The 23,727-nt window shown below is 38.9% G+C and overlaps 1 long non-coding RNA gene across 1 annotated transcript in view; it reads left to right on the top strand.

The window, feature by feature from the left end:
- The first annotated feature begins 9,312 nt into the window (after positions 1–9,312).
- LOC106038829 (uncharacterized) overlaps positions 9,313–23,727 on the top strand; it is a 28,448-nt gene continuing 14,033 nt past the window's right edge. Inside the window, exon 1 of the long non-coding RNA XR_010831890.1 lies at positions 9,313–9,644. This is a non-coding gene — a long non-coding RNA (uncharacterized lncRNA). The remainder of the gene's footprint in view (positions 9,645–23,727) is intronic.

The following is a 23,727-nucleotide window of genomic DNA, read 5'->3' as shown; positions in this document are numbered from 1 at the left end:
TGAAGAAGTATTTTGAGAAAGCAGATATCAACAAGCTCAGGATACTGGAAGATCACATCTCATGGAAGAAAAGTTTGAAGGAATAAAGGAATTAAGCATTTCCTGATGAAAAACAAGCCATTCAGAGTTTAACAATCCCAATGAAAGGAGAGAATAGCAAGTATAGTAAAAATCATCTGGTTAAATCATATACATTGACCTCAAACACGTGAAGAAGTCATACAGGAAATGAAAATTATGTGAGATTACTAGGATTAGTATAAAGGAATGTATAAGTATGTGGGGACAGAAATAAAAAAGAACAAAGCACAGAAGACGTTGTAATTAAGAGGAACAAGAAGCCTTTTATAATTGACCAGCTTAAAAATATTTTCTTTTTTTTTTTTTTAAAGAACATTGCATTTTATGGCTGTTAGGTTTCTACTTGAATTCTGCAATGAATAAGATTGAACAACTATTCAATACTCTGAGAGAGAAAAGTAGTAGTGTAAGATGTCTTAGACCAAAACATTTAATGCCTTTTTTGTTTCAGCATTCACTAGAAGTCTACTGCAATCACGTAGCTAATACAATTATTATCAAAAACAAAGGGGTATGATCTTACAGCCTATATAAAATGGACTCCAGCTTATTTAGAGAGCTGGCCTAAGCTATTTAAAGCTGTCAGCAGGCATCTCTGATAACCTGGAGATGGCTGCTAAGGCTGTAAGAGATTGAAAAAGGACAAATGTAGCACATAAAAGGTAAAAAGGAAGAGCCAGGGAATTTTATGTTAGTCATTTTAACTTCAATTCCTAAAAAAATACTAGAGCAAATAATCAAATGAGTTATACGGAAACATCTGGAAGACGGAAAAGAAACGGCTAACAGGCAAAATGGATATGTTGAGAGCAGCCCATGTCAAATCAATCTGTTTTCCTTCTGGTTTGAGCTAATAGGGCTGTGAGCAGGAGAGAAATAATAGATGAATAGATGTTCAGTGTCATGACTCCAGCAAGGTCTCTGATAATGTTTACCTGACATAGATGCATAGCATTTTTATAAGCAAAACAGGAAGAGTTGGTATGAACACCGTGATTGTAAGAGGAGTGCAGAATTATTCAGAAAGCATCCTCAAACAATAGTCAGCAATAGTAGTAGAAAAATAGCAGAAGCAATTAACGCTGTCAGACTGGAAGGATCTATCAGCTGGGTCGTACAAGTGTCTCTCCTGTGTCTTGTACTATGTGGTATTTTCAGTAGTGACTTGGAGATGGAATACGGAGCGTGTTTATTCTGTTTGCAGATGGCAGTAGGCTGGTCACAGCGAGTTAGAGGACAGAATTCACATTCAGAATGGTCTTGGCCAGTTGGAGGAGCAATCTGGAAAATTGGATGCGGTTCAATACGGAGAAATGAGAAGTTTCGTATTTAGGTGGGAATAAGCGGCTTTAGCAGCTTGGAATAGGAAACAAATGACTGGTCCTTTAGAACAGGATCTGGAGGTAGAGTAGATCTTCCTTGGATGCAAAACCAGAAATATAGCCCGAAAGGCAAATGAAATTGCAGTACTCAGTACCAGTAAGGTCTCACCTAGACTATTGTAGTTAGCATTTACCATTACACTTTGCAAGAGAAGTGGGTTAACAAGTGAGTCCAAAGGAGAGCAACAAGAATGATCAGGACCTAAAACGTGATTTACGAGGAACTTTTGAAGAACTGGTGTTTTGTCCATAGGAAAAAAGTCTGAGGAGAAGCATGTCTTCAGATATGGCTTCTGGGCTACCCCAGAAATAAAGGGAATGATTTTTCTCCACACTCAGCATGGATAGGACAAGAAACAAGAGGTTTAAAATGCAACAAGAGAAATTCAGATTAGATGTTTTGAGGAATTTTCTAAAAGTAGGAATAATGAAGCACGGGAAGATATTGCCAAGAGGTGATATCCAACCTCTATTATGGGAGTTCTTTATGTTGATATTGTTTGATTGTTGATATTTCCATACTGCATTAGGACAGTAAATAGATGAGTTGAGCTTTCAAGGTCCTTTCCAGTGTCATTTTATGTCAGTCTGTGTCAGAAGTTTGCCCTTCTCCAAACTTGGCTGCCCCAATATTGTGAATATATCAAGCGCTTCAGGCAACACTGATAGCAACCAAACATTTTTCACCACTATTCACTTAAAAAAAAATTATAAGAAGGAAACAGGGATTTTGATTTGTATAATACAACTGTTGGAAAGACTTTCTCTGTGTCTGTAAAATACTGTGCAGAGTTGGGGGCAGGACCCGTTAGACTTATACATAGTAGATATTTAAACCAAAACCAACTTCCATATTTTCACTTTAAAAGTCACCATCATCTGTAATCCATCTTCATTTTTGCTTTCCCCCATGTCTTTCCTTCATTAGCTGTTTAAGGTACTGTATTCAGAGCTTTAAACTGGCTTCCAATTTAGTAAGAAAATCTTGGCTCCACCTAACAAACTTCTGAAAATCATCAGTAGTCCAGAGAGAAATTGCAATTTCAGTGTAAAGCATCTTCTCACCAAAGGAGATCACAATGCCTTAGCACTGCACTCTACTTACAAAAAGAGAACTCAGAGCATTATTTTTATAGCCCAGTAGCATGGTGATAAGTCACAACACCAGGAATGTTGAACTTTTAAATAGAAAACAAGTTCCAGACCTCCAATGACTTGGAAAAACAGGTTTCTTTTCTAGCAAAGAAACTCCCAAAGAGTATACACTTCCAGAAGTTGCCTCCTTTCACTTGTATTCCTGCCTCTGTTTTGTGCATGAAATCTTTGTCAAATATATATTTCAAAAGTACAAAATGCTTTTTATTTTTACTAAGCATTATCATAGTAACAGAAATGGAAGCATTACAGGGAATACGTGATATTCTTAGTCATGGGAGAACAGGGAAGGAGCTAAATGATAGGTGTTGTGAAGGAGAGAATGGATATGAACATCAAGTAATGAGGGATGGATTTGATCTGCTAGGAATTAATGAAAGGTAAAGCATTGGAGACGATGATTAGCACATCTCATTTTCATTCTTTACAGTGTTAAATTCAAGAAATGGTTATTTTTATGCTAATTACAGTAAATGTGAAAGCTTTCTTATTAATACCACAAATAGGTAATTTAGAAGTAGTTATTGCTAAACTTCCATGTATATTAGGCTGGGTTGAGAAAGAGAATACTAAAAAATTTAGTGGGAAAAAATGATTGCAAGGACTGAAGTTAGGAAAACAGCTAATTTTTCTGAAGTGAAATGTAAGCATTGTCAAGAGTTGTTAAATCACAAGATAAAAAGAATTCACACTTATTTCAAAAAGAAAATTAGTTTCTTCAGATTCTCCACATCAAATGAATGAAGCTTTGTCTGTTGAAGTGGAAGAGAAAACATGGGTTTGATGATCTTCCAAGTGAGACATCTTCAGTGTCATTGAAAGTTAGCCACAATGAAAATGTAATTCTCTACTCCAGGTCTTCCAGCAGCTCTTCAACAGCAACCTCCTTTCAGAGCATTCTCAGTTCATCTTTGAAAACCACAATATGACAGATCAATTGGCGACTGCACGTTAAAAAAAAAAGGAAGAAAAGAAAGAAATGAAGGCAAAGGCTTGAACTTGATAGAAAGTTGCAACCTTCTTTTCTTCTAAAAACATCACCTTCAGTGTAGCACAAAATGAGCAATTTAAAAGTGATTGAAGCACTTTGCCCTGAATACACTCATTCAGACAGATTTAAATTTGTGGTTTCGTATTAGATAGTGCAAGTGAAGAGACAGAAGAAAAAAATTAAAGGAACAACTAAAAGAATCAACTTTGACGTTAAAGCAGATGGTTCATTGCACATGAGAAATGATCCAATAATGGATACAAGTATCCATAGAGAAAAATGAGTTCCTACTGAATGCTATCGATTTTATGTCTGAAAAGAAAAGCAAAGAATGTCGTGTCCAGGTTGGAATAGATATTGCCCACTAGTTCAAAAGAAAAACATGAAAGGGTTCTTAGCTTTTGTTATAATGATGGCAATAAAGAGATTAAAGCTATTTACATTTAAAATCACTTTAAATTTTTGCATGGTAGATGTTCAATACTCTTCAAAAATAGAATTGTGAAATTATGTAGCATCCAACACTGTCATATGGCACATTTCAGAAGTTCAAGTACTCACCTGCAGCCATCAGTCTCATATTTACTTGATTAAAAGTAGGGGATTGATGCTTCATCTTCCCAACAGCATTCAGATGAACTCCATGGAAAATTATTGGTCTGATTTTCATTTACAGTAAGATGATGGCTTGCATTGCATAAAGTGACCTAAGCACACCTGGAAATCCATTTTACACCATCCAGACAGTATTATGTCACCTTTTTGTCAAAGGAAGGAAGATCTAAAAGGTTTCTACACTTTCATCACAAATAACACAGGCATTCAAATTTGTATCGAGCCCAAAGGGAACTGTGATCAGAACGCAGCAGACGTTACTGGTTTTGCTTTACAAAGACGGTATTTACAAAAGCTATTACATAGCATTTTTGAGGGATAAAAGGTTTATAAACATACAAGTCTACTGTTACAGGCACAGTGAAAAAATGGCTTGTCTAAATATAAGCTAGAATCACATGGGGAAAAAAGTAGGTTTTGCTTGTTGTTTTTTTAATAATTAGAAATATTATTTAGCCAGCATCACTGATTGCTAATACAAATGTCAGATTTTGGTATAAATTAGAGAAAAGTAGCAGAAATTTGTTAAGTAGGCTCTAAGCCTATGTTTTTTTCCTTCCTTTAACACTTATAGACTTTGTATGTGACATTTGCAAAGAAGTTATGTCACACGTGAAGGTTGGGAGTGGAATCACGGTGGATAGATACTTAAATCTGGGAAGGTGTCAGTTTTGTAAAGTATATGCAGTTCTGTTCAGCAAGCTTAGTATCCCTCTGTGGTAATTTAGATGAGCTTGGTTGAACTGTTAATCTCTGAAAATTACTGTTTTAAAATATTCTGGAACCGTTTGTCAGAATCTGGCAGCCAAGTCTGCTGAGCATTCTTTGTCTCTACGGATCTTCCTTCCCTCATGTGGGTCTCCTCCCTGAATGGAGTAAAAATGGTCCATTTCCAAACCGTCTCTGACCACACTCCAACATGGACCATGATTTTCCCAGACATTGTTCTTCTGGAGTGCTATGGCAGCAGAGAGGGAACTGGTAGATCTTTCTCCTTGTGCCTTAAAACTACCTCTTTAAAGAGGGAGAATGGAGGAGAGGGAAAGCAAGCTACCTGGAATGCAAAGGAATAAATAGGAAAGGACAGTCAGGGGTCAGGTAGGGGCACAATATTTATTAACACATGAGAATAACAGCACAAACCAGAAGTGGTAAACAAAAAGGGAGAATAAGAAATTCTCTAATTAACAGAACATACAACTAAACCTGAGACCCATTGTTCTTTTGATATCAAAATAGGTTTGAAATCTAGCAGCAAAGTGCATTTCCTCACCTCTACCCTTTAGCCTACATTGCAGTTTACCATCATGACCAGTGATTTTGTTAGTGCAGCCTGACTCTGACAGTGGCATGTAGTGTGAATTTTAAGGTTAGAACTCTATTATTATAGGGTCCAACCCCCTTTAACTTGGGATCAGAGGTCCCTTCCAAGCTAGACCATTCTGGGATTCTAGAGATCAACACAAGTCCATCTGATGTCATTTGCATTCGCTCTTAATTAATTATTTATTCCATGAAACTGGAAAAGTAGTAAGGTAATTCTAGAAGGTAAGCAGACTGATGCAAGTAATTACAGATCTGTTAGCCTGGCATCAGTCCATGCCAAAATAATGGGAAGTTACTGAGGATTTGTTAAAAAAGAATTAAAGAATGGGAACATAATGAATGCCAGTCAAAATGGTTTTACAGAAAATCAGTATAACTGAAGAACTATGATTGACATTTACATGTTTACTAATATATACAAGCAATATATACAGATTGTAAGTAGGTATTTGAATTGGTACTAAAAAAACATCCTGATTCAAGAAGGAACCCTATACAGAGTAAAAAAGGCACATGGTACACTGGTTTAACAGCTTGGAACTCAAAAACGTAGTTGTCAACAGGGAGTCATCATGACTGGAGTTTACTTTGCACAGGGACTGATACTAATGCTATCAGTAGGCTAGTGGAACTCTAATGCTATTCAATATTTTCCTCATTATTTTAATAAATAAATATTAATAAACATATTTGGTAAAATCTGTGGATAACATAAAGATGGGAGAAACAGTAAATACTTAATGAGGCCAGGGTATTCCTACAGGATCGTGTGGACTGTTTGATTAAGTTGTGCATGTTCAAAGTTTTAACGCTGCCAAAAGCAAGAGCGTATATTTAGGGACAGAGAACATACTGTCTGGTGGTCAGTTGGGAAAGGAATCGTTTCCTGGAAAACGATGATTCTAACAAGGTTTCAAAGTCACGGCGGACAAATGATTCAACATGAGTTCCCAGTATAATGATTTGGCAAAGTCAGGTCATTTGAATAGGAAATAGACCACTTGAGAGGTTACTTAAATTTTGGATATGGAATTGGCACAGAAAGCTTGAAAATGTTTCTGGGGCCTGCATTTTAAAAAGAACAGTGAGCACTTTGAGTGGATACAGAGCCACAGAAATAATTCTGGAGAAGCGGTTTGTAGTTTGAAAACCGAAAGGCCCAGTCTGCTTAGTTCATCAAAAATAAGAGAAATGGTTATGTGATTACAATGTATGAATACTTCCCTATGGGAAAAATACCACATCCGAAAGGGCAGCTCATTTTAGGGGAGATAGGCACAACTTCCTTTTGTGCTGGAACCTGAGCCCGGATCAAGTCACATTAGAAACAAAACTCAGTTTTGTTGAAGGAATGAATGAGGGAACAAACTGCAGAGGAACATGGAGATTCTTTATCGCCTAAGAGAAAGGGTTGAAAGTTTCTCTGAAGAATTACGAATAACCTTCAAATCAAAACAGGATGGGTTTTTTGGATGTACTTTTGTGAAAATAAGGTAGTACCTTAGTATAGAGTGGAATTTAATAGATTGTGATATGTCTGAGATCCATCTAGAGGATTTAAATGTCTTTTCTGACCCACGAATTTATGGAAAAGTATATAATAATATCTTTAAAAAATATTTAAGTTCTAAATTATGCATTCAAGAAAGGGAATAACAGAATGTAAGTTTCCTGGGCAAACTTGACTAAAGTACTGTATCTGTGCATTATGAAATAGTCCAATTACATGTTCTTAGATGTTGGAAGTTATGTAGAAAATGGATAAGGTACAAAAGAGGGTGAAAAGCATCGTCTGGATAGAGCAGTGGAATAGTACTATGGAAGTATTACGTGATCGTGTAATTATAAATTTATTCTAATGAATATGCATGAAAAAAAGCTACTGCTGGCATTTACCAGCTTGTGAATGCTTGTCTCTGCAACATCTGTGATCCTTTAATGAGAGCAGTGAGATTGACGAGGAATGAGAAAGAGGCTAAGGCAGTCAAATAGAAAAAGGGAATCCTGAAGTCAAATCTCTCTGAGAAGGCTATAGAGTGCTTTAAAAATATCGTGAAAGAAAAATAGGGGCAGTTTCTGTTTCCAAAAGAATTATTTAGAGCCAATTCTTCACTTGCTTTGTCCTGTTGTAGATAACTTGGGACAAATCCGAAAGGCTGCTACGTTTAACAAATCGCCAGACTGATCAGTGACCATGTGTTGTCCAAGCGTGGTAGGTTGGCTGAGCAGACCTTGATGGAAGCCTGCAGATGCTGGAATGAAAGGGAAGAGATGTCATTTCTGTAAAGCTTGTATACGGTTCTCCATTCTTAGGGATGATTGAAAACTACGATGAAAGAACTGTGAGAAGTCTATCTTTTATTTCACATATCTGTGTGCTGAAAAGGCAGACAGAGAAAAAAGTCATAACTCTGAATAAAAAGAGAACAAGAACTTATATTTAGTGGTTGCTGCTTGTTCTCAGCTGCATGTAATGGCATAGGGATGGCTTTTTCTGCCATATGCCACCTGAAGAAGAACTTAAATGTGCGCCTCGTGGACTAGTAATGGTAAAAAAAAAACAAGCTATACAGAATAATAAGAAGCAAATGTAGCAAGCCAGTGAATTTCTATGTTATTCTGTTTATACATCATAGACTTATGTTTTGCAAAATAAACACTTTTTTTGTTTTATAAAATTTCATTGCAAAAACTTAGCTGATTCCCCCGATCTTCATTTCCCTTTGCAACATCTTTCTTCTCTTCCTCCTCTCATGAAATATGGAATTAAATCACTATAATAGATTTGTCTTCTCACTAAGGGGAAAAATTGCAACAGCCTTGGTGCCTCCAATAAGAAGTAGCAATGGGAATTATACCTTGTTCTGAATATGTTCTTCATTTCAGTGATGTTCTTCAAATGGTGAGAAGTGAGCCTAACAATGTTCACGGAGTTTCCTTTATACTGGCTTATACTATGTAGTCTAGTTCTTATTTGACATCAGCTGTAGCAATACCAGATAGGCACTTCTGTTAGTTTGATGAACTACTGCACTTATATATGAAAAGAGATTTTATAAGGAAGAAGTGTGATCTTCATGGTTTGTGAATGAGCTGAAGTTAAGGGTGATGACATACAAAGGTCAGTGGTAGTATACCCAATGGGAAGAGTGGTAGGTTACTAGAAATGGCCATCACCAACATGGGAGAACACATCAAGTATTGACTTCTTACTCTGAAAAAAAAAAACAGAAAGACTATATTGTGTGCCAGAAGGAACTGCCACGTGAAATTGCCGCTGTGCTAGCAAGGATTTTAGACCTCTGCAAGGTCTTAGATACGATTTGAAAGGCTGGAGTAATCAAGATCATGTAAATGTAGGCAAATGGAAAATGGGACAGAACGTGAAGTGGCTTTATCAAAAGTCAGACAAACCTCGTATCTTTTTTTGATGATATATTGCCCTTCTTAAAGGACAATGCAGTGGGCCTGATATATCTAGATTTAAACAAAATGTGAAACAATTTTCATGGAAATCATTATTTAAGAGGAAGAGAACAGGAATTGAAATTAAAAAAAAATGTCTGAAGACTTACCATGGTGTATTTTGAAGGAGAGGTTGTAAAAATGCAGGGAGTTTGTTTATGGTATATTTCAAAGATTCATCTTGGGACCGATTCTATTTAATATTTCCCATCAGTGACCTTGCTGCAAGGTGCGTGCATATGAAAGTTGCAGATAAACCAGAGCAGAGAGGTGTAACTGATATTAAGGTGAATCTGCCTGTCGGCTAGCTAGAACAAGACGACTGCCAATAGGAGGCATCACAATGAGGAAACGAGTGATATCACAACGGCCTTCAGGTGGGAGCTAACAGTAAGAGCTGCTGGGAGCTGGAGGCTCACATCATCTGACAGGGATGCAGAGGTCAGACCTCTGAGTTTGTTAAGATAAATGCACTAATAGTATTTTTGGCTATGAGTAAGAGAACACTGTGAATGTCAAAAAGGTATTTTCTGTAGATATTGGAAAATCCTGATATGGTTAGGATGAAACACTTTCAAGATCTTGTCTGGATTACTGATATCAGTCTGACCATCTGTACTGGAAAAAAGGTGAGTTTAAACTGGAACTAATGCAGAGGAGGTCTCCAAGGATCATTAATGGAGTGGCTTCTACCATTTTTTCAAAAAAGACGTCTTAAAAGAAGATGGATTCCTTTGGCTGACCAAGATGAAAATTCGGAGAGAATATGAGTACTTTCTAGAAATACATTTGGGGGTAGATAGCAAGGATATGAATTAATGAATAATGCATTTAGACAGGAACTTATAAGAAATAACAGTCAAAAAATGAACTTCTGGAACTGTCTTCCAGACACTGTAATGGGTGCAAGGAATCTGACTGGCTTACAGGGTGAAGCTTGATATAGGCTAAGGGTAATCATGAAGTTGGAAGGTAAAGGTTGTGAAGTGACGCTTGCACAATTGGTTTGCCATCGTTCTTACAAGAGCACTGAAGGAAGATTTGCTCTCCATGTGTGACAGTGTCAGGAAGCGTTCGGTGTTGTGTTTTGTTTGCTGTAAAACTAGTAAGTGGAAAGAGTGAAGCTGAAGAAGTTGGTAATGAGATACAGTGGCATGGAGACAGGGGAAGACTAAGTACTGGCGTGGTTTCTGTCCTTCTGGCGTTAGGCATGCCCATGGAAGCAGACTTTTCAGGAACACGTTTCGATGTGGCATACAAGGGATTCTGTGGCTGGTAAATGCAAGGACAGAAGATGGGCCAGCCCAGCTCATTAGATTAGGTTAGATTAGATTAGATCCTCTGCTGGATCATGAGCTTCGAGTATTAGTTGTTGCGTTTAATTGTAGCATTTAATTAGTGTATCACATACGTCAGAGACACCATTGATTGGAAAAATGGAAAGAGAAGAACATTTTTCTCGGTTTCTTCTATCCTTCTGTTAGCATAATTTCTCTTTTGAGCTGTTTTGCACTCTCCCCTCTTTCTCTGATGAAATTGGCCACAGCTCTGATGGGATTTCGGATTTGGTGCATGACTTCAGGTCAAAAAGAAAATATTTTCACTGGTCAAGTTTTCATGATTTATCTCTTGAGGAGGATGGGGGAAAGGAAGCCTTTTCCCTATAGTTTGTAGGGTGGTTCACTTTAGGATCATTTAAGTTCATTTCACCTAACAAATCACCTGTCATTATGGGGGCCCAAGGCTTTGCAGACTTCCTTGATATCTTTCTGTGAAACTGTAGTTTTTGAGTAATGAAAATGCCGTTGTACTGTTGAAAGGTATTGGGGAGTGAATTTTAAAGCAGGAATGTTCTTGTGGACCCTATTTGTTGCTTGTAGTGTCTTTCTAAGTTGTGTGTTTCAGGATTGAGCTGATGCATGATCCTGATGCTAGAGTTATGAATCAGAAGGTACTGTTTTATTGATGAGGTATAAACCTGAGTTCTTTGCTGTTTGATTTTATTAAAGATTGGTAGCATCTTTCTCAAGAATCGAGGTGCTAACTACAGCTTTGTGATTAGTTTCCAGCTGACTGATTATATTCCCTCTGAAGTTTGAACGAGGTATGATATCCTTCATCACTTCCCGAACTGTTGTGTAGTCGTGATGCATACTTTTGTGCATTTGAGAGTTTAGATGCATTTAAATTATGGGACAGTTGAAATTTATAATCATCATCATGCCATCTTGCAGAGATCCATTTCTAAGACACATTGTGCTGCAACATTAATATTTATCATCTTATGTTGTTATTAAATTATTATGACATATTTATACTTCTTTACTATTAAATATGTGATAAAGTTTAAAAGCATTCCCTACTTTAAAAGGGATTGTAATAATAAAACCACAAACCAGACAAATAATAAAGGAAAGCATTAAGTAAAGTAGTTCACATGGTAATTCAAGTCAAATGAGTATTTTAACCTCCAGAAAAGGAAAATACTGCCCAAATGCAGCTAGTGAGGTGTAAGGAATAATTTAAAACATACGAGGCATTCTAATGGGAAAAAAACAGTATTATCTTCTATCCATTTTTAAGCTTTTACAGAGTTCTTGAAGGAGCTGAGCTGCTAATAAAATATTCAGTGTACTTTTAAAAATCTGAAGTAAGTTACTGTGATGTTTTAAATATTTGCATAGAGGTAGTACCTATTTATGAACACTGCTGGGGAGGATACTGGATATACAACCTAAACTCAATGAAAGCAATGAGTTTTTAAGGCAGTTTCTACAAGCTGCACTAGAAATTGGTGTTCAGAATCACATCTTTCTCTTTTATAGAAGAAAGTTCTGAAATGTAAGTTATTTTTAAAAAAATCTCAAAGGTAGGTGGGTGAGAGATATTTTAAAGAGATTATTTTTTAGCAGGTTATCAAATTTGGGGCATTTTTAGGCTCTTTGGACTTTGCCCAAAATAGCAGATTCATTCCAAGTGTTTGTCATTCCAGGGCACAAAAATTGCCTTTATGCCACTGCGAAACATGCTGTTATGGGGCATGGTGTTGAAAGCCCTTCCCTAAGGGGTCCAGAAGGGACACAGTTCTCAGCTTGAGAACTTAGACTTTCAAACCTTTCCACTAAAACCTAAAAAACTAGACCATCTCCTGAAAGGTCATCCTAAGCATGACATGTACAGCTTCTTTACATTTGATCTTTTAACGGAGAAATTCTCTTAAAACCAGACTAGAAGAAACTGTTGGGAAACTGTCGTAGCCTCCTTGGTTTATGGGTTTTCTTTAGTTTCTTTCTCCCCACGGAAGGAATGTACCTCCTTCTCCCATCTACCTCTGCTTTCTTATTTTATAGCCTCCCCTACTAAGAAGAGGGTTTTCATCTCTTCTTTCTAGCAGTCTAACAAGTCACAGCTGTTAGTTCAAGCAGCATGTAGGAACTACTTTCCTGTTTTCACACAGTGGGAGAATTTAAATGCAGAGTGAACCAGGAAGGAGTTTATGTGTGTTATCCCTGACACAGAACTGCTAAGTGGGTTTCACTGGGTAAAAGTTTAGAGTTTGTTGGATAAATGAAGAAAAGCAGCTCCTGTAATATGAGCAAAGAGAGGGAGAGAAGGTGCTCCAACGGCAAAAGGATCTGTTTAGTCACTGTTCTTGGATTCTATCTCAGGGATAAAAGCTTCTTGCATCTAGACTGATGGGATCACTCATCTATAGAAATGTGCTGCTCAAGTTGGCTTAGCCATGAACCATCACTCAGCATCACTGCAGGTGCTTATGAAGGGAATGTCAGATATTCAAACAGTTACTAATGCCAACGCCATCTTTAGGGCACTTTTTTTTCCAGGATTAAATGACAGTCCATGAAAAGAGATTAAACAAGCTCTTTGTGAAAGGGGAGTCAAAGTTCGAAGACAACTTTATGTCAACAGATATATAAAATCTAAAGATCCCATCTTACTGTCATGGATCTCTCACTCAAGGAGCTGGTTTCATATTATTCTTTTGAAACTCAACTTTATGAAAGTTGTGTTTAAGCAAGAGAACACCGTTGAATCTGTTGATATGATAGTTTAAGTAGCCCTAGAGTTTACCCTCTAACTCAGATTTTCTTCCAAGAGTTCTGTAGCGTGGGCTGTTGGTACTGAGGGTCTACTTATCTGTCACCAGGCTCCCTGGCAAGAAGCATTATTTCTATACCTGTCAGCATAATATTCAGGCATCACTCTCTTTCACAGGAATTCTTCAGATAGTTTCAGAGTGGCTTGTTGCATGCCTTGTAAGTACTCTTATATGCAAGTATGCTTCCTTTGCAAGTGATCACTTAAAACCATTTTATTTATTCTTAGGGAAAAAAAAGGGGCCGGGGAGGGGGGAGAGAATGGGTTTTGGCATGGGGGTAAAAAAAAAAAAGAAGCTAAGCAGGATTTTTATTTTACTTGGGTTTGATATTCTACCAGAAGCCTTATAAGGTGGTAGTAAGTGTCCTTGCTGTAAACAAAACAAAACAACAGCAAGAAAAGTGGAGGAGTAGAGAGAATTAGTTAGGTGGCATTGAGCTGGTGGTGCTGGATGCCAGTACTGGGTTGGTTTGTTCGCTAGTTTGTTTTATAAAAGAAAAAAGGAGATGCACAGGAAGAAAAAATAGCATACAGGGTGAGAGTAGCTTTACGTGTATCGTAGCATGCAGATTCACCAGTGGCAGGTCTAGCATTCTTCTTACACACTTGAAGATATTTCCTAGTTTCGATTTGTTTAAGGCACCACTCTCTGGTCACTGACTCATGGAGCATTATGCAAATTGGGGATCTTTGTGGCTGCCTGCACCAAACCAAAAGACAGAAAGCAGACATAAAGAAGATAGGAAAGACCAGAAGAGAATTTGTTGGAAGGCTAGGAACACCACTACTCTGGGGAAGAAAACGTTAATAGGAATCGTAAGTTCATAGTCCAGATGTTAAAGATTCAACTAAATACGGTTGGTACAGATATCACCCAGTACCGTCTCCTCACCAAATCACTTGTGTAGCCTTTCAGAGACAATTAAAAATGGCCTTAAAGGAGAGATAACAGATATTAAACTGTGTGGGAGAAGAGAGGCAGAAAGCCATAGCAACTCTCATGATGAAACTTGTGCCTTTCCCTGTCTCTTCAGTTGTTCAGTCTGACAATCTTCCGGTCCACAAACCTAAGAAGGTTGCCAAAGAGCTGCAGAAAAATAATTTCCAGAAAAGGGTGGCATCTGATTTATTTCCTACATCCTACCCTGTCTTGTTGTGGTTTTGGCTGCAAGACTACAAGTCTAAAACTGAGAGAAGTGTCATCAGCCCCTAGAGACAGTGTCCAAACAACTGAACATGTTTGAAGGAAAGGTTTATTCTTTGGCTCTCTCAATACTTGTAGCTGCCAATCATTGAGTAGTTATGGCCAGACACAGATGCTCTGTTGTTCATGGCTGGCTTTTGGGTTCAGAAGTATCTGGAATTGTTCAAGGAAGGCTAAGGAGGTGTCCAAACATTTCCTCAAGGTTCCTTTGGTATTTTGTGCTGCTGACGGTCTTTAGGCATGAGGGGTTTCCTCAGAAGGTATTACTGACTCATATCTCAGAGATGGGACTAGTATAGGAACTTAAATAGAGAGGTGAGAATTCCTTTTCTGTTCATCTGAGAAACTGGACTCACTGAGATCTCTAGCTGAAGGCAGACAAGGTTTTGGAAGAGCTGAAAGCCACAGAGTTCATGGCCAGTTTTCAGGCCTTGAATCAAACTCTGCTTTTGCAAGACATCTTTGCAGTTCCGTAAGCAACAGCAGTAGCAATCCTCTTTTAAACAGTGGCTACCTGCAACGACCACAAGAATCTGACAGTCCTAATTAAAGGTGAATGCAAAAAACAACATCCCTCTTTCCCTTCTCCCTCTTCTGCACCTTTCAAAAAGAAATCCAAAGTTAAAACCAAAGCTGAATCTAAATATCAATTATGAATATGGCTGAGAGACCTAAAGCCAGAGAGGAGATGTTTTTCTTTCTTTCCTTATGATGATTCTTTGTCTTGCATTTTCTTTGGATCTGTAGGTTTGAAAGGCTCAAAAGGGTGATGATTCTGACTAGAAACACAACCGAGACCTCTAGGTCTTGTCTCCTTCCATTCCAGGTATCTACTTGTGAAAATACAGCTGCAGAGTGTTACTTGGTCATGGTGAAAAAGTGAGTCGTAGAAAACATTACCAGGAGGAAGAATTTTTGTATTCTTTTTTTTTTCTCTCACCACACACACACACTACATACTGGTTTTGGGTCTCTGCAATTTGGACAAATACTTCAGTAAAAGGAAATTCTACGTGCTTCGCTTGGGGAGAATAATCCATCCTTTCAACATTTGGGATGGATTTAGGTCTCAAGGCCTTTGAATTATTTCCGTCTAGATCTCAGTAAGACAAGAAAGTACATCGTGTTCTTGGTGGGCTGTGACCATTGCCTTTCAAGTTGCTATCCTTCAGATCTTCATTAGTCCTTAGGCTATCATTAAATGCTTGGCAATGGTTGTATCTTGTTCTTTGTTGTTAGTGTCTGCAGGTGCATTAGTTATCTAGAGAACTTACTCATTAGATTTTTTTTTATTATTTTATTTTTTACAGCAGGGTAGTCCATGCCTTCTGGGAAATTGACTACTTCAAGAATTCCTGTCAAAATAAGACATTCATTTGCCCAGTTTCAGGTTTTTCCCTTAACAGAGGCTGCCTGGAGTCTCAAACAGGCTCAAGTTCATGTGTTCTTGGACAGCTCCAAGAATTATATGCAGTCAGGTGATTAGTTACATCCGTGACAGAATACCAGGTTATATTATTTTGTTAATTTTATACTAAAGAACGGTGTGCAGTCTGGATATGATCCATACCAGAGTAAGGAAGTTTAATGTACAAAATAAGCACTTGAAGTTTGAACTTGGTGCATCAACAAATGAAAAACGTGATGCAATACTTTGACAGAGATGCCCTTCCCTTATCCCGCTCCAAAAATTGTGATTGTTAAGGAGTCTCCAATCCAATAACGGAGGAATTCTGAAGTATTTCTTTGGAGATAATGCTAACACAGAGAAAACTTTACAGCAAGTACATTATAGCCTACCATTTACCAGCTCTCTTTTCTAGCAGCCATGCTATAATGCTCCTTTGTGCACCAGTCAAAGCTTCTTACAGCATCAGTTTCAAAGTGAAACATGTTCATTCTCGCAAAGAGTTTTTTACTTTGAAGAAGAAAACATGGGGGACATCTGATCCTATGCTTTAGGAATCAAGAATCAACAGAATAAGTTTATCCAGAAGGCATCCATGGTTCCAAAGCAGTCCACTTTCCAGGTTCCTAGAAGAGCCCCTAGAAATGGTGAGGTCTGCAGCATCTTTCCAACGGGGGGGGGGGGGGGGGGGTTCTACCCTGGCTCTGGTTGGTCATTGAAAGAGACATATTTCTTCTTCTAGATCTGAGGTAAACATTCACTTTAACAGAGTTCTTCCACATTCCTTGCCAGAAGGGAAGAAAATGTCAATTTTTCAAGAGAATCCTTGAATCACAAGCTGTTTTTGCTTGCAAATCAGAGCAGGTAGAGCTTATTCTTCAGGAGCAAGAGATAGACACAACTGGAGTAAAATGTAAATAACCAAGATGTCTCACCCCTTCTTACATTCTAAACAATGAAACAAACTCACTTAGAGGTGACCACGTAGTACAGCATATGAAGGTAGTGCCTTACCTCTGCATGGCTGCATGCTTCCTCTGCTCATCCAAACCTTCATCCTTGTCTTCCCCTAGCTATGCCTGAGCTTCTTGCACAGAACTCTGCCAGGAACCCCTTAGTTGCCTGATGTTGTCACCTTCCCATCAGCTTTCTGTTCAGAGCATGAAGGGGTACTATAGAGAAAGGGAGTCACACTTCACTAATCATTAATCTCACAAGCAAAGCTTCAGACAAAACTATTAAAGTTACCAAAGCCGTAAGTATGAGGTAATACTTGTATGAATTCGACACTGATTAAAAGGCAGAACTGTTAGATTTTCCACATGACAAAAGGTTAATAGTGGGGTGCCACAAAGTCCGGTACTAACTGCTAATTTTGTGTGTAATACATCGAGCAGTTATTTAAAAAATGGGTTGAACAATGAGACGGCAAATATTACAGGTGACATGAAAGCAAATAAGTGGCTGGAATTCAGATCCATGCCCAGATCGCCTAAGAAATCCCCCTGATCTGCTGCGTTTGCTATCACAGCAGATTCTGTTTGTCCTTTTTACTGTGTTCATGAATGTAACTTGCACAATACAATATCCCAGCAATCTTATGCTTTCCATTCTGCTGAGTGAGGTTTATAGCTTTTCATTTTCAGCCTTGGGCTGACTTGAAAGACTGAATCCATGTCCCAGCCTGCAGACTGGAAGCACTTAATTAGTATGCAGGGCAGGTACTGAGGGAGGCTGTCTCTATGCGACAGCTCTCAATCCACTCCTCTGATTATGGCGGCTCAGGCAAGAGAGAGTGCAGGAGAACCTGAAAAGAGTGAAAGAAAAAAAAAAAAGATTTTGCAGCCTTTTCATATTAAAAATAAAAATGTATCGGTATAAAGTATCTGGAAATATTAGCCAACATAATGCATCTGCATCTGTATTACCAACCAGTCATTCCTGTAGTAAATGTAAAAGCAGATATCTCTAAAAGATGGTCACAAGGAAAGTAGCCAAGCTTCAAATACTAATTACCTGTTGAATTTATTTCTGGACTCCTTTAAGGAAGAGCTTATGGCTTTAATATGAAAAGCATCACAGCATCAAGTAAAAATCTGCTCTGCTACTAATTTTCTTGTTTTCTGCTTGGCCAGATGGCTCCCTATCAAGATTGTAAAGCTAAGCCCATTGTAAATGTGTGCGCTTGCTTGCAGGGGAAAGAACAAGGAAGATAGGGGAATGGAAGATATCATGATTTATCTGTTTTGTTTTAGCAAGGTGTAAAACTATGAGGAAAAAAATACTATCTTCGTCTGTTGTCATTCATCCTGAAGGATAGAAAAAAGTGTTTCAGAGATAATCGGATCCTCTCCCTTTTTCCAATTACATGTATCCCAGGTGGCTGCTCATTCATGGCTAAAATACTGCCACTTCTGCGTCAGAATATAGTGGCTGTTTAACCATGGATTGTAATACTACACAGTACTTTGAGGACAAACAGTTAAGTAAGGAGTCATAAATATTTTTTTCCTAAAATGAGGTTATGGGAATCACTTTTTATATGGTGGTTACCTTACCTTACGCTACAGCTCTTGACTCACCCTCCAAGCCAGTGGTGAGAGCACTTACCAAGGAAGTCCTTGTGGTTCTGAGCTCAGTTTGATTGAGGAGGTTCATTATGCCATCTTTTTCATCCCTAGGAGGCTGCCCTAACAGTTTGCAGACTGGTTGAGGTAGGGGCAGCATTTATCTTCCTGTTGGCTCTGTGCTGAAAGGAGCAAAGGCTTTATGGTTCCGTAAGAATGGCAGACAAGAAGGGGCATGAATTGCTAGCCTGGTACTCAAGAGTGCTCACCCTGAAGTTGGGGTTCCTGGGTTCAACAGCATCTCATATTTCTCTTCCTTTATGCATCTTTGCACAGCTCACCACTCATCCTTTTCACTTGGCTGATTGGGGCATCTCATTTTCTTCTGATGTGGTATAGAAAGTCAAGATGCCGAATATTCTTGGGGTCAGGCAAATAAAGTGAGCTGTTAAAGCACCTAATTTTTTTATCAGCAGCCTGTAGGTGTTTCAAAGAGTGCCTGTTTTATCACAAGCAGAACCCAGGATTTTGATCTTGGGAAAATTTACTGGGTTATTCAATTGTTTCACAGCCTACCTTCTGTCTAGGGAGGGGACCGATTATTTACATAACACAAAAATTATAAGTTATTACTAGCTTCGATGGAGCAAAACACACCTAGAAACATGAACTCATTTTCTGCCTTCTGAGATAGAAAGAAGAGAAGAGAAGAAAAGAGGCCTGAATTCACTCTTCAGCACCAAAGGTGCTTCATGATGAGATTTGCATCACTTATGAAACTAGGCTTTATTTTTCCATATATTTACGTGGTATGTGAATGGCTGATAAAACATCACTCATAAAACATTAATGTAATTGTCCTCATTTTAGGCTGTAGGGTTCTCTTCAGCACAACAACTAGGTATGTATGTGCTCTCTGCTAAGTACAGGGTAGTGCAACTGAGTTCCTGGGGCCTGCTCATTAACCACAGTGCTCAGCTGGTGTGCTCTGCGCACAACAAGAAAAGAATGAATGAAGATTTCAGGGCAATGTAAATTTTGGTATTTAAAATTTTGGAATGTTTGACTTAATATTATAATATTCCTCAGCCATAATATTCTTCTAGCGTAATCTCTTTATGTGTAATTTCCTGTGTTAATTCCATCATGCGGAACCACATTAGCTATCCCATGGATCATTAGGAGAGCTGGAACTTAGACATGCTTGTACAGACCTGTACCATTTGAGCTAACTGACCTTAACAACAGGCTGCTGTCCTTTATGTGAACCAGCCTCTAAAGGCAAAATGAAACAAACACTTTGCGAAGGGATTTCATGGCTATTTGCTGTCAATAGAGGAGTGACAGACTCAGGAAGCCTTGTCCTGGTACTGTACATGCAGTAATGACGAAAGATCCTCTGATCTTACTCCCTGCAGTCTGTCTCCTTCTGTATTGTAGAAAGAAACTCCCTGTCAGCTCAGCCTGTAGTAGGATGTGCTCAATACGGATGAAATAACAAACAAATATACCTACTAGCCTCTTGCATGGCCTGAGTGTACAAGGTAGCCATTGCAGACTTACAACCTCAGGCTGGTTTCAGCACGAATTACGTAGGGAACAAAAAAAAAGTTTCTCTCTGCACCCAGGGCTGCCCTAGCATTTTGTCTGTTCTGAAGCATCAAGGTATGGAGCCTTCCAAAAACAAGTGCAAGAAATTTTTATCATTGAAAAAACAATATAACTTTCTATAAGTTATTCATCAGCAAAGACAGAGATATTTATACTGACATTATACAAAGTATCAGCCTGAGGCAGGCAGTGCAGAAAATTTCAATTGAAATGATGAAAGTTTGGCAGTTACAAGCGACTAAAACAAGGCCATATAATGGCAAGTGCTCGGTAACTGTTATTGTCTTGTATCTGGTCTTGGTGAACACAAAACTTCCCTAGGAAGATCTGAAACCTTAATGGAGGAAGTACATTAAGGTACACGGGACTCACCAAGTGCAACAACCCCAAAACAGGCCAGATTTGTTTCACTGCCAATGTTTAGGGAAATCAATAAACAAACAAACCAGCCTAATAGTTGTAAAATAACACTTTGAAGGGCTTTTGGATTCAGTATCATAGATTTTGTTAGCAGGGGAGGTTCAAAAAATTATATTGATTATCTCTATTCAGCATTTTTAGTCAGTATAAACTGTGTGAGTTATGAAGACCGTGGTATGAAATACAGGCCCGTAACAAAACAATTTGCTTATTTTGGTTGTTGGCTAGAAACAAAACCACACAGGCCAACTATAAAATCAAATCATTTTATCTTGCAATTTCCATCAGTTTGTGTCTTCTGTAATTTACTAGCATTTGTGCAGTGCTGTTGATCATGAAGTGATTTATCATCGATGTATTCAAGGACATTTTAATAACTGAATTTTAAAAATAGATATGTCCTCAGCGCTTTTTTCTTCAAACAGCTAATTAGAATTACTGCTGCAGTGCGTGGTGTTAATACCCATATTAGGTGGGATTTTCAAAAGTTCCAACTTTTGAGCAGAAGATCTACTTTGGTTTGCTCTGCTCCATCTGAGAACAAAATTCTAGCTGGCCGTGGTTGGCCTGCGTTCCCACTAATATCGTTAGAAGTATGCTGATTGATTTTCTGGCTTTATTGACACTGGACTGTTTCAATCTGAAATCGATGATCTGCCAGTTCATGTGATAGCAGTTTGAAGAGGCAAATTTGGCCATTTCTCAATGTTTTGGGGATGTACTGGCCTTAAACTTACATCTTTCCTTGTAGGCTTATCCTTCCTAGTTTACCTGATGAAGGTAACAGCATAGTTTACCCGACCCATTCTAAAACGGGAGCTGCTGTGCTCTGCTTTGCATGTATCTGTACCATGCACCCATTTCACACTGGTGCCCCCATCCTAGATTTTACTAAAGGGCAAACAAAACAGGCCTTAGGGAATAAAATATTGCTTCAGTTCATAGGCAAACAGTACAAATTCAGCCTGTGCCAGACCTGGCTTTCCAATCACCCCGCATGTCCCCAGAAATATTCTGACAAGGCGTTCTGGCCTTGCTAGTCCAGACGCTTCCCAGTAAACTTGGCGTCCTGCTGGTGGACAGTGAGAACCAAAACTTGATGGGAGAAGAGATGGCAAAATGTGAGGGTATTTATGTCCCTTTTCGTCATGGTAAGGTCTTCCTACACAACTCCCAAACCTTCTGCTATATTCCTATTAGTGCCCCAATCCCCAGTTACTGTGTTTGCTGAGAATAGTTTTGTTGCTCTGTTCTGTGCTTTTTTGAAAAATAAGGAGCTAGTTGTGAAATGAATAGGACAATAAGATAATGGGGCTGGGACTGGGGGGATGAATGCCCCCCAGGAGGCACTGTAGTTCAGAGAGAAGCTTTCCTGGAAGAACAGCGGAGAGCCCCTACCAAGTGCATATGACCCAGTGACTGGAAAGTCATGCTAACTAGCTTGGGCTTCCTTTTAGGAGCTGAAGCCCATGGAGATTCCTGGGGAGTAAGACATCTGTCATGAGGAACTGGAGGCTTGGGTCATGAGGGAGGAAAGAGTGGTTAAGGGAAATGGAGAATGGAGCACTGATAGTGGCCATTTACCCATACGTTTGCATTTCATGAGTGTGCTGTGAGTTCTGTTGCAAAATTAATTCTGAAGGCTTCTCAGGTGTGTCTCCCCAGCGAGGAGCCAGACCCACTGCTTATGCTGGTGCTAGCTTTTGAGAAGTTGTTATGAAGGGCTCTATTTGCAGCGTCTTTTCTGAGTGGAAAGGCTCTCAGGGACCCTGGTAAATGCTTTGGAGGACATGGTAGCCTTGTTCAGTTGATCAAAAGCTCATTCATCCCCTGATGCCCACAGGGCAGCTCTTGCTCTGCTATTCTTACCTGCTCGTTCAGTATGTGCTCAGGGAGGATGGGCACAGCCCGACTCCTCCAAAGGTCCTCAGACTTGAGTAGTGTGTGTAGCCCATGTCGCAGTGTAGTCATTGGCAATGGAAGCAGAGGAAATGAAATTCTAACTTAAAATAGCCTCTGCGTGCTGTATATTTTTACTACGTTTTTCAAGGTGGAAAACCAGGATAAAGAGAAATAATTACAAGTGGAGAGAGAATGTATTACTGCATATGTGCGTCTCTGTGTGCGTTTGCTTGCGAGACAAACTGAGTCGTATTCAACATCTAATTACTCAAATTCGTTAATGTCATAATAAGATATAGCGATAGCAATTCGTGTGAATTGAGCAAAAAGAAGAACACAATCTAAGACTGTAGGATGTAATCCTAACTGACATGGAGTATGTGGCATTCCTTTCTCTCCCCTGGCCTGTGCTAGAGGCTTTGTGCTGGTAGAGGGAGGTCTTGTAAAGAAGGTCCTCCTTTATCCTACCTGGTCTCTCCTAATGCATAAAGTTGAAAACCACATGGCAAAAAATACACAAGCAAAATTATAGCAAAACAAAATCCCAATGATAAAAGCACATCTTACACATCCTAAATACATTTAAGTAGGAAAAGGAAGGCATTCATATTAATTAAGCTATTAGAAAACATCTTTAGTTCTTGATTTTATAAGGAATGCACAAAATTCTGAATCCATCATTTTAGGAAACTCTTGTTATCTCAAACACATCTTTACTTTGGCCCAGGTTCAGCAAAGCATTTGAATACAGACTTGAAATTATTTATATGCTAACTGCCTTGATTTGATTGGGTCATAATGGAGCAAAATGCTCACTGTTTATCGAAAGGACTTGGGAAACTATAACTTCCTGCATTGCATAAACTTCCAAATTCAAAAAAAGAAATAGAAACTGAGACAGGTTTGGGTCATGTTCCTCCAGTATACGAGGTCTGTTAATGCAGAGCAAGTGGCACATAAAGACTGACTCCACTGGAGGCACAGTATGGGGCCGTTGTAAGTGCTTCTCCTGCAAGTGCAGGAGGTGGAGGGATGGTGGAGTCACCGTGGAAGCAGGACCTGCAATGCTAGGACTCCTGGCTGGCTGCAGCACAGAGGCAGCCTGAGGCTGGCCGGCCATCATTATCGGAGCAGCAAGTGTTGGTTTGGCTGAAAAAACAGACTTCCATATTCTGGAAAGTTCCCTTCCTACTGTTCTGTGAGCTCTGTGTAGCTTTGCCAGCAGGAGCTGTGCAGACTCAGAAATTCCTCCTCTTTTACTTTTGTTTAAATACAGGAAGAATTAAAGTAGATTCAAAGGGGACCAGCCTGCAAAACTGTCAAATCCAAATGAAACCCGCAACCTGGCAGACAATTGGCTGTAGCTGTAGTTAGTGTAGGTCCCAGGGTATGCTGTTGGAAGTGTGGTTATTAATTCTTACTGTCCTGGCCAAAATCCAATGTACTTTATTATTTTCTATCTCCTTGAAGCTTTTCTCTGC

Source organism: Anser cygnoides, chromosome 5 (genome assembly GCF_040182565.1).
Source record: "Anser cygnoides isolate HZ-2024a breed goose chromosome 5, Taihu_goose_T2T_genome, whole genome shotgun sequence".
Taxonomy (NCBI): Eukaryota; Metazoa; Chordata; class Aves; order Anseriformes; family Anatidae; genus Anser; species Anser cygnoides.
This window is presented reverse-complemented; position numbering and strand designations above follow the sequence as displayed.